We start from the raw sequence: 9,659 nt of genomic DNA, 5'->3' as shown, positions 1-9,659 counted from the left end.
AGAATTTTCTTTAGCATTTTTTTTCTTTGAAAAAATATAAAAGCATTTCTTCTCTAACTGTTAATGATTAAGTTATTAAAAATGTCAAATAGGATATTGGAATGCTCACTCTAATCTTGCAGAAAGATCATCTTCATTCACCATTTGATGTTTATACCTTTCTGAGACTAAATATTTGCTCAAATTTAGATATTGTTTAAATTTTAATCTGGGTAATAGTACATTTGTGAATTACATTGAAATCATTTCAAAATTATGTCATAAAGAACAAATGCTAATTTATAGGGATGCACCGGATAGTGATTTTGCCGGATATCGGATATCCAATGCCCCCTTACCTGCCGGACTCGGATATCCTGCATTTCGATTGCATTGCATGTTCGCATATTTTTCTACAACGCCGTTTCAAAACAATAAATCAAACTTGTTCCACATATCATTTCTTTAAAAACATGTTAAGTACATTCAAATGTACTTTTTTAGAGCCTCTATATTTTAATTTAGGAATTGTGCTATATATAAAATGAAACATTAAAATATTGTTTTATTTCGACAGATTTTTTCGAACTGAAAAAAAAAAGCTCCGTTTTTTCTTTATTTATATTTTTAGTTCATACAGAGATTATTTGAAGCCTGAGAATTAAAATTTCACTTGCCCGATCTGCCACCCTCCCTTCTCCTTCCTCTAAAATGTATCATGCTTTCAATAACATAAATTGTACGTTTGTTCTGAGATTTTTTTTTTTTTTTTTTGTGGATGGTTTTTTTCCAGGTAGATTTCAACTCATTTTTACGGAAGTGGAATAATTTAAAAAGGGGAGAAAACTTTTACGTATAACTAAAAATGGAAAAAATACAAACGCAACACAAAATTTTGGATATATGGTTGTTTTTGAAGCAGCAATTAAAAGAGAAAGCATCATTGAAAAGTTTATGAAACAGTGAAAGCTTTAACTGAAATTTTTGCAAAAGTAAATTCAAAATTAAACCCTCATTTCGTACCGGATAACCCTACATCAACCCCAGATATCTCTCACATTTTTACCGGATAACTGCCCGGATATCCTGCAAAAAACTGTCGGATATCCGGATCCAAAGTGGCTTGCCTGATCGGATATTCCGGTATATCTCATAGTTCCGGATAGTTAAAAAGTCAGCCGGATACCGGATAGTTACAGGATATCCGGTGCATCCCTACTAATTTACCTGTGTATTGGATGGATAACTATTTTATATGAACTTTAATGAATAAATCATACTTTTTCTTTGTCATTCGAAAAGCGCATATAAAGAGGGGTTACAGTATTAAAAATAAATCTAGTTTTAAATATGTGTAAATAATTATTATCTATTTATTTTTCAGTCTTTACTTCCTTCTTATACTGTTGTCAGATATGGTGGCTCATTCCATATACCGATGACTTTGAATCATATAGAGGAGCGTGTCTTATTGGTTTTAAAGCTTTACGATAAAGTTAATCCTGATAAAGTAAGTAATGGCATAAAGATTGATTGACGGTACTTTTCTGAGAAAGGTGCGTCACTGCACATTTTAAATTTTGGTGATTATTTTTTGTCGCCTGTTTGGTTAAAGTTACATAATAGAAACTACTAATTGGTGATACCATACATTATTTTGTCTTTTGGTTTTTAAACAAAATGAGCAAGGATGAAAGCTCCAATAAAATGAAAAATAATCGGCCAAAATAGTTAAATTAAGTCATTAAAAGTAAAATAATGCACCAAAGAGAAAAAAGCAACAAAACATATTGTTAAATAACATGAATTACCTTACTTAAATAACTCACCAAATCAAGTTTAGTGCTCCATCAACATATGAAATATTTGGATTGAGTCATATATAAACATTTAAAGTTCTATATACACTGCTCGACATTGAAAATGCAACACCAAGAAGGAGTAATCAGAAAGTGATGAAATTTGGAAAAAAAAAAAAACAGACAGCAGGAAAAATAAATGATCTTAATTTCAAAATGATAGGCAGAATACAGAGCAAGAAGGGCGTCAGCTCAGTAGGATGTAGGACCACCGCGAATACGAGACGTATACACGAAGAAACACATCTAGGCATAGAGTCAATAAGGGTGCGAATGTTGTCCAGAGGAATGGCTCTCCATTCCCTTTCAACCATTTGCCACTGTTCGTCTTCTGAAATGGCAGGGACAGAGTCTGCAAACGGCGTCCAATCACATCCCACACATGTTCGATTGGTGACAGGTCAGGAGAGTATGGTAGCCAGGGAAGCATCTATGTGCCTTGGAGAGCATGTTGGCAAATGTGAGCACTGTGTGGTCGGGCGTTATTCTGTGGAAAAATTGCATTAAGTAGCCCTTGAAGGTAAGGGATTGCCATTGGCCGCAGCACATCATACAAGTATTGTTGGGCGTCATAGTGCCCTGAATACGAATTATAGGTGATATGGAATTGTACGCAATTGCGCCCCAAACCATTATGCCACGTTGTTGTGCGGTGGAATGTTCCACAGTTACTTCCAGATTAGATCGTTCTCCACATCGACGCCACACACGTATGAGGCGACTATCTCTGGATAAACAGAAGCAGGATTCATCTGAGAACACGACATTTCGCCATTCTGTCATCTCTGTCGCTCTAGTCCGGCACCATACTTAACGTTGCTGTCTATGTTGTGGGGTCGATGGCAGTCTTAGCGAACGCCGTGATTGCCGACCATGTGCGACCAAACGACGGGAAATGGTTCTGGTTGACATGAGAACATTCAGGGTATCTTGCACCTGAGTATCTGCATCCAGAATCAAGGAACAAGTGACTTGTGGGTCTGCTACAGCTTGTCGGTGGATGCGGCGATCCATGTGTTCTGACGTCACTCTGGCTGCCCTGCACCCCTCAATCTTGCCAAATTTCTTTGTTCCTACCATCTTTAGCACAGCCGATGCCCGTGCTTGCTTCCATGTGAGTATCAGCTGTGATTTCATGTACGGACCAACTTCCCCTTCTCAGTCCGATCACCATACCCCCCGTAAAATCGTCTATCTGATGGAAGTGACTTCGTTGACATTGGCCTGACATTCTCTCGTGTTACACATATACTCCAAGACAAAAACAAAATTTCTGCAATTATTCTCCAGTCAGAAATAACGATACGAATAGTGCCCATTCTGCAAGTTCCTTCCCTTTTATCTTACTTCACTTGCGTCAGAGAGTTGCGCATTTCACATCATTTAAATAACTCGGTAATGTACGTCTACTCTAAAATTTGCATAAATTTCTGAACACTCCTTCTTGGTGTTGCATTTTCAATGTCGAGAAGTGTATATGAAATATTATAAAAAGAAAAGCAAACATGACAATTATGTAAACTTAATTTTTCAGTTATTACCAAGGTAGAAAGTAAACAAGTCTCCTAGCCAGATAACATACTTATCAGGGCTGCGAAATTGTGAAGCATGTTTTAGCTAGAAGGCGTAAAACAACATTCATTTCAGAATGGTCAGATGGAAAACTAAATTCACAGTGGTCTGAGTGGATTGAACCTGTTAGTAGTTTTGTAACCCTTGTTGAAGGACAATTTTCCGGAGCAAAATGGGGAGACGACAAGCCATGCAATGAGTAAAAGTCATCGAGTTTTTGTTAATAACAGAAATAAGAAACTGATAGAAAAGTTTTTTTTTTTTAGAAAATAGGGAGAAACTTATGAGCAAATTTTCATTTTGTAAACTTTTTTTAAGCGATAGGAAAAAAAAAAGTAAAGTCTGGTAGCTTTTGTGAATTTTAGTCGCACTTCACTAAAATAGTCGCAGTTTTATTACAATCGATCGCAAAATAAAAGTTTTTGCCTCTAATTTGGTTGAAATAATTACTTATGCTTCAAAATAGTTGTAGTTGCTTGTTTAGTCACCAGTCCTGCCTTAGTGCAAAGTGAAGTTACTCTATTATTATATAAATTAATACTAATAAAAGCTTAAAAGTTATTGCTTCTTCACGTTGTGAATTTAATTGCTGAAATTGAATGAAAATCAAAATCATCTTAGTTTTTTTTCCATTATATTATTTGCTGTAGCCTTAGATTATATGAAGGGTTTTTTTTCAGATAGTAAAAATTCTTTTATTTTAAAACCAAGTTACATACATATAGATTTTGAAACTGATGGATTGTTTTTTGCCTTTCAACAAAAGTAACTTAAGATTTTTTTAAATCATGAAATAATTTGAAATTGAGTTACCTTTTTTATTATTTTGTAATAGTTAAAATGTTGTATTCATTCATTAAAACCTAAGTTCTTGATTAGAGAATAGCTCAATATGACTGGTTGTTAAAAGGTTTCAATTTACTTTGCATAAATATGTCTATTCTGCCGTGTGCAGGTAAACGGTAGTATCTGCAGAAATTCGTTTTCGAGATATTTGAAGAAATGTGTATTGGATTCAATACTAACCATTGGGACATCTTTGAATTAGACATCTTTTTCGCATCTTTTTTTTAGCGGAAACCAAATAAGCGAGCTTTATTTATAAATATGACGTACAATAGATGACAAAAATGCAGAAGAATGAAAAATTTGCAGTTACTGCCATTTACCTGCACACAGCAGTATTATTTACATAAGTAAAGCTACATTACTTCTATACTTTCACTATCACACTTATTATTTTTGCAACAATAATCATAGGTACTGCTTGAAAATTTGGTTCAAAATTATTTCCATGTAAACTTTTTAGTTTTATCATGATGAAATATGTTTTTAAGAGTGGTTTTAATAGCTTCTTAGAATTCTTATGCCAACTAGTTATTGAAAGTAAAGTATTTGTTTTAGATTTCCTATAATATTTCATTGTAGATAATTTAATATACTATTTTTACTAAAAAGAGGAGCATCTTTTCAAAATATATTTTTAATTAACAGTGCAAAACATTTCTGCACACTGCATTTTATTTAATATGCAATGGTTTTAAAGAACGGCAAAGGAAGGAAACCATTATCATTGGTACTGTAAATCAGTGAAATTTGGTGAACTGAGTCGGGGAACTTTTATTCACAGTTTTTGTCGCCACCCTGTTATTATTCCATCAAATAGTGCCTGGAAAATAAATTCTCTAGTCTTTTTTTTGAGCAATCACGATTGCTTATTGTTCTCATTTGACAGTCCTTGACGTTGGGATTATTTTTCAGCTTGGACCAGCAGCACCACCGGCACGGCTGCTCTGTTCCTGAGCACTGTCCCCTGGAATCCACTTCTGCTGGGTGGTGGCATCCATGTCCTTCACACGCATGCTCATACACACTCATCAACGCGTGAGCGCCTTTACACACATACACACTCGTAAGCCTGCACACACACAACTATACACACATAACCACCCAGGAGGAGGGACATGCTTGGGGGGGGGGGCATTTCTAGAAACAATAACTCTAATGAGTAGGGTCTTGTCGCAACTCGTGATTGCGAAAAACATAATTTGAATTCAAAGTTTCAGAATTCAAATTAGATTTTTTTTTTTTATTATGTGCATTGCACTCTAATATAATGCAGTGAGAAGTAGAGGGACAAAAGAAATATTTTGAGTAATGGTTCAAGTGACACAGGAGTTAGCATTCAGCAGTCACATAATGCTGTATAATAGCACTTGTTTTGGCTATTATCTGGGCTCTATTAACCCGTTCGGGACGGCAGATTGCTGAAGCCAGCGCTCCCTCAGGACGGCAGCTGTTACACGCGGACTGTGCTTACAGGCCGGGGCAATTTCTCCCGCAAAGCCTAATTCGCAGTTTCGGAAAGTATACATTACATAACAATGAATAAAATGTACACTTCGCGTAGAAATGAAACTAATTTTTAATTTATGATAAAATACGTATGTCATAATTTCAATCATAACAAAAAAATTTAATGAATAATCAAAAAATACAAAATATATTGTTTTTTACTGCAACTAAGATTATTAAAATTAGTCAATATATTTTGCACAAAACAGGAAAAATATTTGCGCTTAATTTTTGTGAAATACTTGAAGAATATTGTAACAATTCATATTTTAAAGCCGCATGAAAAATTTCAAAGCGCTGAGCAATGCGCATTTTACACTCATAAATAGTGTTAAGTCTTTTATTCTGCTTCGAGCAAATGACACATCTCCGTCTAAATTCTTTGCCTTATTTTTCAGTGTATAATTTTAGAAAGTATCTACTGTATGAAGAACTAAAATAAAAATTATTTATAGTTGTTTCAATGTCGTCCGAAAGATCCATAGATGGATCAGTCATAAATTTAGATATTTCCTCCTCGTAAAGATGACGTGTTCACCATGGATACACAAATGACTCTAAAAGTAAAACCCCTTTCTAGAATATCTCTCATGAAATCCCATTATGAATGGAATCGAAACTAGAAACATCCATTTCGAAATGAGTATGCATTTCCCTTTTCATTTGCTAGCACATGTTTATATTTTTTTCACGAAATCCAATAAATCACTTGACGGACCCCGTTCTGACGTCAGAGAGAGAAATACTAATGTTCTCGACCAATCACCTGGACGGAACATGGATAAGTAACGCCATCTGATAGTAAGCATTTCGTTCTGAAATCGAGCCACGCACTAGCATCGCTCGGATTTTTGAGTAGCATACGCCTGAACGCAAATACGCGTGATTCGGACGGGATGAGCAGCCGCCGCTGACGCAAACATGCGTCGTTCGTCCCGAACGGGTTAATACCTCTGGCCTCAAAATAAATTGGTAATTTATAGAGCTTTTTTAAAAACTGTCCAAAAACTGAAGGCAAAAATGAAAAGCTCCTTTTTAAAAAATTGATTCAGAATGAATAGTTTGCTTCTTGCTGAAATTATAATTTTATTATTATAAAACAATGTTCATGTGCTGTTTATTTTTTTAGATAACTGCAAATTCGCACTTTTATGAAGATCTTGGTTTAGACAGTTTAGACCATGTAGAAGTTATAATTGCCATAGAAGATGAATTTGGTAAGGAAATACATTCTCTCTCTCCCCATTTCTCTTAAAGTTAGTGTGTCCTTCCAAGCATAACAACTTTTAAAGTTGAATTAGGCGCATGTGCTTGGATAGAGATCTAAATTTTTTGCAACACAGTAGAAACTCGATTATCCAAGCTAATTAGGACCACTAGGGCCTCGGATGTCAGAAATCTCTGTTAATATAAACTTTGAATAAAAAACGTGTCAGGATCGAAACTTTTTAAAATGAATTAATTAAAAATACAATAGAATATTTTTAAAAGATAAAAATGAATGAAAAATAATGTTTCACAGCTAAAAATTAACATAGAAAATAATTTGTAGTAAGTATTTGTATTAAACACTATTTATTTAATACTAAATTTACATTTAAAAAAAATTGACTTCTTTATTGGCTCGTTGAACAGCAAGGTTCGTACAGGTCATGGAAATCCTGGAAAGTCATGGGGGGGGGGGGGAGAGAGAGCAAATTTCAGACCTGGAAAAGTCATGGAAAATAGAAATTTTCATTTCAAAGTTACGGAAATTTATTTTCGGTCATGGAAAAATGTTCTGGGCAATGAGAAAAGAGCAGTAGAAATCTTGAGTGATTTAACAGTATTGCACATAAAAGCTATTAAAACTGGAAAATTGAACAATTCCTGAAACAAATCTGAATTTTGAAATCTCATTGCATCCACTTCTGTAGCAGCCGTTTGTCTTTTTTTGCAATGTGATTTTGGTACTTGGACATCACTACTTCTGAATTTACCATTATTTTCTACACTTGTTATATTTTATATTCTGTGGTAGCAAACTTGCGCATTCTTGATTTCGCCCACTCAAAAATTGCAATTCAATTGCATCCTAGTTCGTTTCCATCACTCGTAAAAACTTGATTACTAAATTTATCAAAGTTCATCTTATTTTCTTGAAGGTTTTAGAAAACAAAGGGCGATATAATACAGAAATTGGGGAATTCTAACACTCTAAAACAGGAGTCCCAACTTACAACCTCCCAAAACTAAGCTATGTGAAATAATGCTACTTTTATGTCAGGTATCAAACACTAGGTTCTAGAACTTCTGAACCTCTTAATTTATATGCATTTGAAAATGTGCAAAGAAGTAAACCAGTACATTTGATTTTTTGTTTTTTTAAATATCTGGTATAGAATCATGCATTTAGTTAAGAATGGCTTTACTTTAAATAATCAAAATATTGTCAAGTTATGTGGATGATTAAATTCACTGTTCACACTAAAAGGCAACTTTTGAAGCAAATTTATTGAAACGTAATAATGACTCATTCAACCTTTGTCCCATTCATTATCATTCTGCTTGTTTATTAAAAAAAAAAGACATTTAAGCATTTATATTCCATTCACTGTATTTTTTACTTTATTCAATGTATATGATGAAAACAAATAAGAATAGTTTACATGCAATGTGCCAGACAGCCCGGTTATCTCATCCAGAAATATTGTGTGTATGTTGGTATATTGCGTGTAGTTCTGCCTTAGCCCTAACTTAGGGGCAGTAACTTATTGCTAGTAACTTTAGTTTCTTAGGTGTACACTGATATTTTTTCAATTACAAGTAAGTGCTTCTAAGAGGTAGTGGCATTCACATGGAAGTTTTGCTGATCCTCATTTCCAAAAATTAGCAAGTTTAATATTAAATAGTACTATTATCTTAATATAACATGGTCATGAAAATTTTTATGAAGTCATGAAAAAGTCTTGAAATTTTTTCAACCAAATAGAATCGAGTATGAACCTTGGAACAGAAACCTCGCTTAATCGAGGTCCTACTGTATATAGTTACTTTACCACTGGAAGGCGTACATCAACCCTGATTGCTTCAACCATTGCGATAACACTAACAGTAAAATTCTTATTTTATTTAATCTAAATCTTCAAAACTCTAGAAAAACTAATGCGAAATTGCGTTTTTAATATTTAATTTGCAAAATTAGTGAATTTGATTTGAAACTGATTTACGAATGTTAGGGAAAAGGATACGGGAATAAACGATCCATTAATGCAACAAAAAACAGAAGATCTTGCTTGAAAAATGGGCAAACAAGACTTTGTAGCATTGACCAAATAGTTTAACCGGTGGGAAAAACTGCTTTTCATTTCTGATAATTTAGTAATTTATAATTTAAAACTGCATGTAGTTGACTCATTGCCATTTTAATTTGCAGTTGTAAAAATAATTGCTTCTTAATTGAAAAAAATCATGTTGTTGTGTCCTTCATTCTTTTCGGTTATTATCAAATGGTATTTGTCCCAAAGTGATCACATTAGGCAGCACCTACTGTATTATGTAATAGGAATTTAACTGAAAATAGTTTTACACTATTTTGTTTTTGCAGTTTATAGTTACTCCCCTCAAAAACTGCATAACAATTTTAAATTTCATTCCTAAACATTTTTATTTTTTCAAATCTGAAGCTTAATTGTCTTTTAAAAATTAAAGAGTTCTAGTGTTACAGGAGTTGGCCGCAACAGGAAACTAAACTCATCAACCTAAAACTCACCTGAAATTAAATTATTTTTCTTTAAATTGGATCAATCTAAAGAACCTAGTTCCACCTGGTACTTGTATTGAAGTTTTTATACCGAAAGCTACCAGTTTTATTCATTTATTTTGGGTGTAAGAGTCAATTAAGGGACTTTCAAA

The sequence above is a fragment of the Uloborus diversus genome, chromosome 9 (genome assembly GCF_026930045.1).
Source record: "Uloborus diversus isolate 005 chromosome 9, Udiv.v.3.1, whole genome shotgun sequence".
NCBI lineage: Eukaryota > Metazoa > Arthropoda > Arachnida > Araneae > Uloboridae > Uloborus > Uloborus diversus.
The sequence above is the reverse complement of the archived record's forward strand: the minus strand, read 5'-3'. Positions refer to the sequence as shown.